Below are 9,522 nucleotides of genomic sequence, written 5' to 3'. Positions count from 1 at the left end.
AATGGTTTCCCATGGTGCTGTCTCAGGGGACACTGGTCGGCAGCAATGTATTTGGATGGCTAAAATAAAGCCAGCAGGCAGAAGAGAGGGGCGGAGATGTGGTTCAGTTGAGGCCACATGGTAAGGTATGCCCACTGTGCATGTCAGAGGGGAGCCCTCAAGAAAGGAGGGAAAGAAGCAGAACACTAGGATGGGGCTAGAGGGACAAGGGAGCCACCAGCCCACAGGAGCCTGGGGCTTCTGCTATAGTTCGTGATCTCTTAAGACACAGTCAGCTCCCAACTCTTATTTTGCTTTTGCTTGTTATTTTCTGCTTGCAATATTAGGTGGCCAGGGGGACGGAAGTGCTGCAAGGAGTGGGGACATTCAGTGCCTCACCTTGGCAGCTTTTTAAATAGCTACAGAGATAGAGAAAATAGCCCCCCAGACTCCAACTGGCTACTCCCCAAACTCACCAGTCCTGGCTGACTGAGACTGAAGTGAAAGAGCTTCAAATGTAGAAAGTTTGAGAAAAGTTTTCTTGAGAAGAGATCATGGTCTTTGTCCCTTTCCTAAAGTGTGTTTCTCTTCCTTTGCTTGGCAAGTGTATCTCTGATACACATGTGATCATTAGGGCCTATCTCACACTTAACTGAAAAAATATACTTGTGGTCACCCTCTCCTACTTCTCATGTCAAACTGCTGAGAAGTTTTGAAAACAGAGTTTAGCCACCTTCAGGGTGTGTGGGTGTTGTGTGTTAGAAAACAGAGGCTCTCTGGTCACAGGGAAGGCAGGGATGGGGACTGCAGTGAGGGCAGATGTGCTCAGTGGTGAGTGGTGGGGAGACGGGAGAGAAAGCGAGGAAGGGGAGCCAAGTGCTGGAGGTGAGGCTGAGGTCACTGTTGAGCCTCTCCATTCTGTCAGGTCGGATTCTGGAGAGATTTGCTAAAGCATACCCTTCGTAATGTTTCCTAGGCATGTTGAGATTCCAAAATTTGTCACTGCCATACAGTAAAGGGTTCAGCAATGAAAATAAAGGAGAAGAAAAAATGCCATGAGAAAACAAAAGGCTTGGAAGAACCAGTTCCGGTTCTTGAGGTGTCTCCAACCTAGTGGATGAGAAATAAGACCTATATATATGGAACTCGAGAAGAAGTATAAGTTAAAAGTTGGCCGGGTGCGGTGGCTCAGGCCTGTAATCCTAGCACTTTGGGAGGCCGAGGAGGGAGGATCACTTGAACCCAGGAGTTCGAGACCAGCCCGGGCAACATGGAGGAACCTCATCTCTACAAAAAAATATAAAAATTAGCCAGGCATCTGTAGTCCCAGCTACTCAGGAGGCTGAGGTGGGAGGATCACCTGATCCTGGGAGGCGGAGATTGTAGTGAGCTGAGATGGCACCACTGCACTCCAGCCTGGGTGGCAGAGTGAGACCTTGTCTCAAAACAAAAAAGTTGTAGAAGGACTGTTTTGCTTTATGGAGGTCTTTGCTTTTATTCTAAATGCCCACATTTGAGGCATTTAGGCAGGGAAGTAACATGTTCTTTAAAAAGAATAATAAGGTAACATACAGGCACGGGCAAGACAATTTGGTATAAATTGTATATTTAGGCATTAAGGGAATGCAGAAACTTCAGAAGTACTTGGGGAAGGGAAAGCATTCTTGGAAAATCTAAATTTTGAGAAGGGTCTTGATGAACTGGAAGAATTTAGATTTTCAGAGAAGCGGGAGAGGACATCCTAGTTGAGGGCGAGTGCAGGAATGAAGGCAGAGAGGTGGGACTACACGGGACATGCACAGTAAGCGAGTCTGGCTGAAACGTGATCAAGAAGTATGAAATACAGTATTTCTCAGGCTTCACTCTTCCTTCACATTCTGCAATATCCACACACCAGGGCAGTGTGGTGGTTGAGAGAACAAACTCTGGTGTCAGATGGGCTGGGTTTGATGCTGGCTCCATTGGTCACCAGTTTTGTGACCTTGGGCAAGTCACTTAACCTGTGTTCCGTGTCCTCATGTAAAGTGAAGATAATTGTATGTACCTCACAGGGTCACTGGAAAGCACTTAGAACAGGGCCTGCCACATGGAAAACACTTGGTAAATGCTTGGGTTTTTTTCTCTGTTTGATTTGGTTCACATTTTCTTTCTTTTTTTCTTTTCTAAAATAAATGTGGTTTTTAAGGAAACTTTATATCACTAACATAAACGGAAAACCAGAATCACTTTCCACAAGTAGAAGGTAACTATGAAAAATAAAGACAATGAAACAGAATTTCATTAAATTTTGATCGGATACTACTGTGAGAAATTGGAGACTAAGATCCCTTCCCCCTTTGTTAAAACCAGAGATTACCAAGTGTGAGATTAGTGTTAGAGACAACTGGCATCAAATTAAGTCTAAATTTTTCTCCTTATTATGATCCGGGAGACTGAAAGAGAACTGGAAAGAAAATAATTGTCCTGCTGTGTGGACCCAGGTTTTTAAACGCGCCGTGTGCCTGCTGGCAATTTGCATCCTACATTTGGGGAAACACTGAAAAAAGATAATGCATGGTAGGACCGAATGGTGGGCATTCCGAATGGCCCACTGTAGGGTGTGAATCTTAACAAAGAGCCAAGGCTACCTGCCCTTGAGAAAGGCAGGTTTGTGGTTAACGTAACAGCAATGTGTAAGGAAGACCAGAACAGTGAGAAATTGGAGCCAGAAGAACCAGCTAAAAGATCTATTCCCATGAGATGAATTTGTCTTTGCATCCCCACAAGCAGCTGACCTTAAGGCCAACCTGATAGTTTCCAGAGAAATACCTGAGAGAAAAAAAAATATGCAAAGGAAGACACCCTGTCTTGGAAACTCAATGAGAAAAAACAGCAGAGTAGACCTTGGCCAAAGTAATCAATGTTTTTTTTATTTTCAGTTTCCAGATTGGATATATCTTTGGTCAAGGCCATCTGGAAGACTGAGAACATGAGAGCCAGCTAAGGTCACAGACATTCATTCCCTAGAATGTGACACAGAAATGATGAACTTCGGTTTCTTGGCCTTTTTAAGGTTATTGGTTATTTTCCACTGTGGCCACCTCTATTCATCTCCCTAAATACCAGGGGTCCTTGAGAAACTTCTCTTTTCACCCAACAGAGAGGCTCCAGAAGGTTTCTGGGTGGGGTAGGCACATCACAAACTCTGATTTTATCCTTTCTCCCAAGAGTTTGCTTTACTTAACAAGGCCTACAATTTCATAATCTATACCACCTGCAGCATATGTCAGAAAACAGCTGAGTGCTAAAATTGTAAAAGGCAAAACAACCCCTGGATGAGTGGAAATATGTGACTGAATTCTGTAGTTAGCACAGACCATTGTTCATTGTTAAGGAGATGGGGCAGCCTCAGATGTTCACGTGCATGCAACTTGCAATCATCAGATCCCCTCGTCTCTGAGTTACGGTAACTTGAGCAGTGCAGATGATTATCAGTCACCTGTAGACACGATGACTCAATGTGTATGAAACTCAGAAAGGGTAAACTACAGTAATTGAAAAGCCAACAGCTCACGTTTCTTTAGTAACACACTCATAAAAAAGGTTAGTCAAACCACAAAAGTGTAACTGCTTCCAAACCTGCACGGAGCATCTGGTCCAGCTTCTAGTCAAAATCACACCACGCCTTTAAATGATTCATGATACCAGCTTCAGGCTGAATTAGAGGTCTTCTTCCAACAAAAATACACACGGCAACAGCAAGTCCTAAGTTTAGAAACTAAGGCTGCCTGGTTGGGCCATTCCCTACCTGTGGTTCTTTTTAAAGGTGTCAATGTCTTATATCTTGGCTTTGTTAACTCTAAACTAAGAAACCACCTGACCTGAACTGATGCAATGTGGTGAGGACATATGGTTGTTGGCTTCTAAATGCCAACTTGGAAGTACAGAATTATAGGCTAGAGCTAAAAGGGCCCTTAACTGAGCTAGTGGATTCAGAACTCTGTCTGCAGGGTTGAGGGGGAAGACCCACCACCCTAATACGTTTACTTCTGGTCTTTATGTTTCACAGTACCTTGCATTGTGCCTTATATACAATAATCCCAATAATGATAAGTACTATTTATTAAGCCCCTGCTGTATCCACCGTGCCATCCTAGATATTTTGCATACTGTCTCATTTTGCCAGCCCATTAGGGGTTGATACTATTTTTTTTTTTTTTTTGAGACAGAGTCTTCTCTGTCGCCCAGGCTGGAGTGCAATGGTGCAATCTTGACTCACTGCAACCTCCGTCTCCCGGGTTCAAGTGATTCTCTTGCCTCAGCCTCCCAAGTATCTGGGACTACAGGCACGTGCCACTACGCCTGGCTAATTTTTGTATGATACCTTTTAAGGTATGAATTATCATCTCTTAGATGAAGAACTTAAGCACAAACAGTTTGATTCACTTTCCAAGATTGCCCAGTTGGTGAACAGAGAACCAGGATGTAAACCAAGAGCCCACATATCCCAGTATATGTTTAAGTGTTAACTGATGTTTCCTGGCTGCTACCTTGCCCATGGCTGCACAACCCCACCACCAGCAGTGACTTCAGGTTTTCTGCTGCGATGGTTCCCATAGCAGAGGGAAAGGGGGCTTAGTGGCAGCAACTGCTTTTTTCCACATGGACCAGCACATGCACTCAAGAAGTATATGCTGCGCAGAGTTGCTACGATGTCTATAAAGTGCTTAACAGTGCCAGGCATGTGTAAGCACTCTATTCTCATTATTTGCTTACCACCATGGTTAGGTGATTTGAGGAACACAACAATCCACTAGAGGAGATGCAGCATTTACACCATTTCATGACAAATCAGTATCCTTAATGCTACATGGTAGAACAAAACATAGAGTAGCCAAGAGAGTAGAAAGAGAAAACTGAGCTACTTCTCAAATATGCCACACTTAATATGGGGCAAAGATTCATCTATTCTTTAAAGTTTCCATGAAATCAGAGGTGGTGATAGTGACGGTGGTGGAGACAGTCGTATCTATAATAAGAAGCAGACTAGTAAACTTGCCTGGAGTGCAGAGGGAGGATGGAGCAGAGAGAGAACACAGGGGTATGGGAATGTGGACAATGTGTGCTTCTTTTTCTTTTTATTTTTTGAGACAGGGCCTCACTCTGTTGCCCAGGTGTGATTGCAGTGGCGTGATCACAGCTCACTGCAGCCTCAACCTCCTGGGCTCAAGCGATACTCCCACCTCAGCCCCTTAAGTAGCTGGGACCACAGGCCCATGCCACCATGCCTGGCTAATTTTTTGATTTTTTTTTTTTTCAGAGACAGAGTTTCACTATGTTGCTTGGGCCTGTCTCAAATTCCTGAGCTCAAGTGATCCTCCTGCCTTGGTCTCCTAAAAGTGCTGGGATTATAGGCATGAGCCACTGTGCCTGGCCTACAATGTGTATTTTAAGGGCAGACGTGAGGGAGGCCATTCAGACAAGAGTGAGATATTACACAGAAGAGGGAGGAGGAGTTCACTGTGGCTGAAGCAAAGGACTGGTTGGCTGAAATGATAAAATTAGAAGAGGTAAGTTGAAGACAGATTGTGGAGGGCTCAGAAGGCCTGACTGTATGGTTTAGATTTGATTCCACTGGGAGCCATTGAAAGGTTTTCTTGAAGAGGGGGGCAAAATGATCGAACCTTTAGAAAAATAACAGAAATCCAATATTTATAGTCACCATGATGTGGTAAGGTGAAATATTCAGGTTTTAAGTCTTAAAGTTCTTCAAGTCACTTAAATGTGCTTGCTGCTGCATCATATAATTTCCCACAAGTGTTATCCCTCACTCTTATCAGCACACATCTGAAAGAAAATGAACAAAAAAGGCAGGAAAATGGAATATCCAATCATCATCATGGCTCTGATCTCAACCTAAGTGAAACTAACACTTCTTGCAGGAGGTGGAAAACAGAGGGGAGCCAGAGAACAAGAAGAAACAGGAAGGAGGAAAGAACAGAGAGCTGTGGGGGTGGCGCTGGGGAAAGCTGAGCTGGAGACCACATTTGGTGCTGCAGAAGTCTTTGTCCTCTGTGAGACACTGGGAAGTGCTGTGTGGATATCATCTGTTCTCATGGAGTCACCAGGGAAGACTGTTCTTTTCTAAATAGAATCACCCTTGAGGGAGAACAATTGCCCTTCTTCAAGGGTTTTTTCCCTCCTATCCATTTTCTGTTTTGTTTTTGAAACAGAGTCTTGCTCTGTTGCCCAAGCTGGTGCGATCTTGGCTCACTGCAACTTCTGCTTCCTGGGGTCAAGCAATTCTTGTGCCTTGGCCTCCCAAATAGTTGGGATTACAGGCACCCACCACCACACCTGGCTAATTTTTGTATTTTTAGTAGAGACAGGGTTTCACCATATTGGCCCGGCTGGTCTTGAACTCCTGACCTCAAGTGATCCACCTGCTTAGGCTTCCCAAGTGGGGAATTACAGGTGTGAGCCACTGCACCTGGCCTCTCCCACCAACTTTCAATGACCAGACTCCTCGCTGTCCAAAGCCCCGCGCATGACATGCACTGCTCTTGTTCACCTCCTGGGGAAGGAAGAGCCTGGACTGCAGTGCCTTATAGGCCGAGGTCTGGCGCTGCTCTGTCACCTGCCAGCTGTGTCACTCCACCTCTCTGATCCTCCTTCCTTCCATGGTAAAAGAGCCTCACTGGTGGTTCCTAATATCCCAAAAATACTATGACATTGTAATGCTTACAGGATTATGGACATCAGGCCTTTGGGAAGGGGTTGGAAAAATACTTTTTTTCTCATAGAAACAGGTATTAAAACTGCTTCCTGTTGCTGTTAACCAAAGCAGGCAATTTCTCATTAGTTACTTCACAGGGAGATCCGATGGTTTGTTGAAGTGTCAAAACCTCATTAACATGTTTACCACAGGTGAGTGAGATCTTTTTTTCATGTTCTTTTTGATATGAAAACTTCCTTTAATAAAGTAATACATAAAACTTTTAAAATAAGGAGATGCTATGGTAACCAATTTGGTCTGAATAACATCTGTTTTTTTGGGAAAGAATAAAAATCAGGAGAAATATGCAGAAATGTAGTCATTTTTCTTCTGCATCCAAGAGAGAAATCCATTTTGAGCCAAGTATTTGAGGATGGCCTAGTTTGAAGTGTAGTCAAACAAGTTTATAACAGGAGAACAAGATTCAGAGAAAGGAAATCCCCTAAAGGACAGTATGTGCAAAGGAAGGTCTTCTTGTCCTTAGAAAAGAACAACTTGAACAGAATTATTCTGACAATGTAAAGATGGTGATTCCCGATGGACTTGTGTCCATTTTTTTTCCCATTTGAAACAAAGACATACAAAATTTCTTGGAGAATTAGAAAAAAAATTATTTTTCTCCAACTTGAGAGCATGTTTGTGTCTCAAAATACATTTAGACTTGATCCAATCTGTCCCTCTTCCCCAGTTCATCTCTAATGGATGCAAAATGCTCCCTACTGGTAATTATCTCCAGCCCGCCTGAGATAGCAGCGGGCTGACCTGTTGGTCTATTTTCACCTTTACCCTCACAGTTCAGGAGGTCAGGGAAGTCAAGGCTGGTCTGAGTGCTGTGCAACCGTCAGCAAGGATTAAAGGGAATGACTCACTCTTCCTTCACACCTTACCCATTGCCACTACCCTGGCAGCTGAATCTTCAAAAAACAGTGCCTTAGAGAGGAAATACAGGAGAAAGGAGAGAAGAGGAGAAGAGAAGAGAGGAGGGGGAAGAGGAGGGGAGGGAAAGAGAAGGAAGAGGACAAGAGAGGACAGGTGAGGTGAGGCGAGACGAGGCGAGGCGAGGCGAGGGGAGATGGAGAGAAAACAGTAGCCCCACGTTTTACATCACTTCATCTCATACACTGCACAGTGTCACAGATAATGTTCCTTTTTCCCTCCGTTGACATTACTACTTTCTATCACAAAAGTTGATTCAATTAAATAATTTAATGGGTTTCTTTTATTTTTAGTTTTTAAAAACCTTTCAAACAAAAGTTTAGGATATAAGTTAATGCAAGAAGATTAGAACAGTGCCCAAGAACAAGAATACCACGTATATGACAGGAACTCTTAACCTTCTGTATGATGAATGAATGGACAAAAGAGTGAATGAACAAGTAGTACTGCCCTAAGTAAAACACACGAATGTCAGGCTGATACGACTGTGTTTTAGATTCTCAGATTTATACCATCTTCCTAAAAAAAAAAAAAGACCCTAAAAACCTAGGATATGGTTTACAGCATAAACACCGTTATCTGTATAGCCTTGAGAAAAAGGCTGTCTGAAGTTATGCACATGGGCTTTCTAAACACACAGTGGTATCAATAGTTGCTGCCTTTTATTTCTTTTCTAATTAATCTCACAGACTTGTACGTAGGAGGAAACTTCCTGGTCACTTCATCACCTATTCAGTCTCCTCATTTCACAGATGAGTAAAGAGAGGCCCAGAAAGGTTCCGTGATTTGTCTAAACACACAGTTAAGAAATGACAGAGCTAGGATCAGAACCTGGGTCTTTTAGCTTCTAATCCAGTACTCTTCTTATTGCACTACAACACAATTTACAAAAAAAAAAAAAATTCCCCCAGTTATTCTGGGCCCAAAGCCCTGAAGTTGCTACCTCAATCAAGAGCTAACTCTACTAGGTTTCTGATTCCAGCACAGAGAGAATGTGATGGTTCAGAAGATGAGAGAAATCAACACCTACAAGATCAGCATCTCTCACAAGTCTGGAAGTAGTGAAGTGAAAATCCTCTGGTTGCAGTTGTAGCAAACAAACGAAATAGATCCCCGAGGCAACAGGCAAAATGGCATGAATTTGCACATATGAAACATGCTATATTTTTGAACCCATGAAATACCAAAGCAACTTTTATTATATTAAGTAGGGCTTTAGTTCAACTATAGGTTTAGGGCAACCGTAAATACTAGGGACTGTCTCTCAAATTTTAGTTCTCTTAGACCAAAATGCATAGACCACAACTGGATTGAAATTAAGTCATGGCTGGGTGCAGTGGCTCACGCCTGTAATCCCAGCACTTTGGGAGGCCAAGGCGGGTGGATCACCTGAGGTCAGGAGTTCAACACCAGCCTGACCAACATGGAGAAACCCTGTCTCTACTAAAAATACAAAATGAGCCAGGCATGGTGGTGCATGCCTGTAATCCCAGCTACTCGGGAGGCTGAGGCAGGAAAATTGCTTGAACCCAGGAGGCAGAGGTTGCGGTGAGCTGAGATCGTGCCATTGCACTCTAGCCTGGGCGACAAGAGTGAAACTCTGTCTCGAAAAAAAGAAAAAAAAAAGAAATGAAGTCGCTTTACATTTTTTTCTTGCCCAGCTCTCCCTGTGATGTCCCTCCTCATGTCGGCTTCAGCCATTTCTAGAGTCAAAACTTTCTCCAGACCAGCCTGGGCAACATAAGGAGACTCCATCTCTACAAAAAAGTTTAAAAATTAGCTGAGCCTGGTGGTGCATGCCCATAGTTCCAGCTACTTGGGAGGCTGGGGTGGGAGGATTTCTTGGGCCCAGG

General features: G+C 43.6%; 1 protein-coding gene across 16 annotated transcripts in view; it reads right to left on the bottom strand.

The window, feature by feature from the left end:
* Window positions 1-9,522, bottom strand: part of IKZF3 (IKAROS family zinc finger 3) — a 103,088-nt gene that overhangs the window by 8,886 nt on the left and 84,680 nt on the right. The window lies entirely within an intron of this gene.

This window comes from Nomascus leucogenys, unplaced genomic scaffold (assembly GCF_006542625.1).
Source record: "Nomascus leucogenys isolate Asia unplaced genomic scaffold, Asia_NLE_v1 Super-Scaffold_285, whole genome shotgun sequence".
In the NCBI taxonomy this organism is placed as follows: Eukaryota; Metazoa; Chordata; class Mammalia; order Primates; family Hylobatidae; genus Nomascus; species Nomascus leucogenys.
This window is presented reverse-complemented; position numbering and strand designations above follow the sequence as displayed.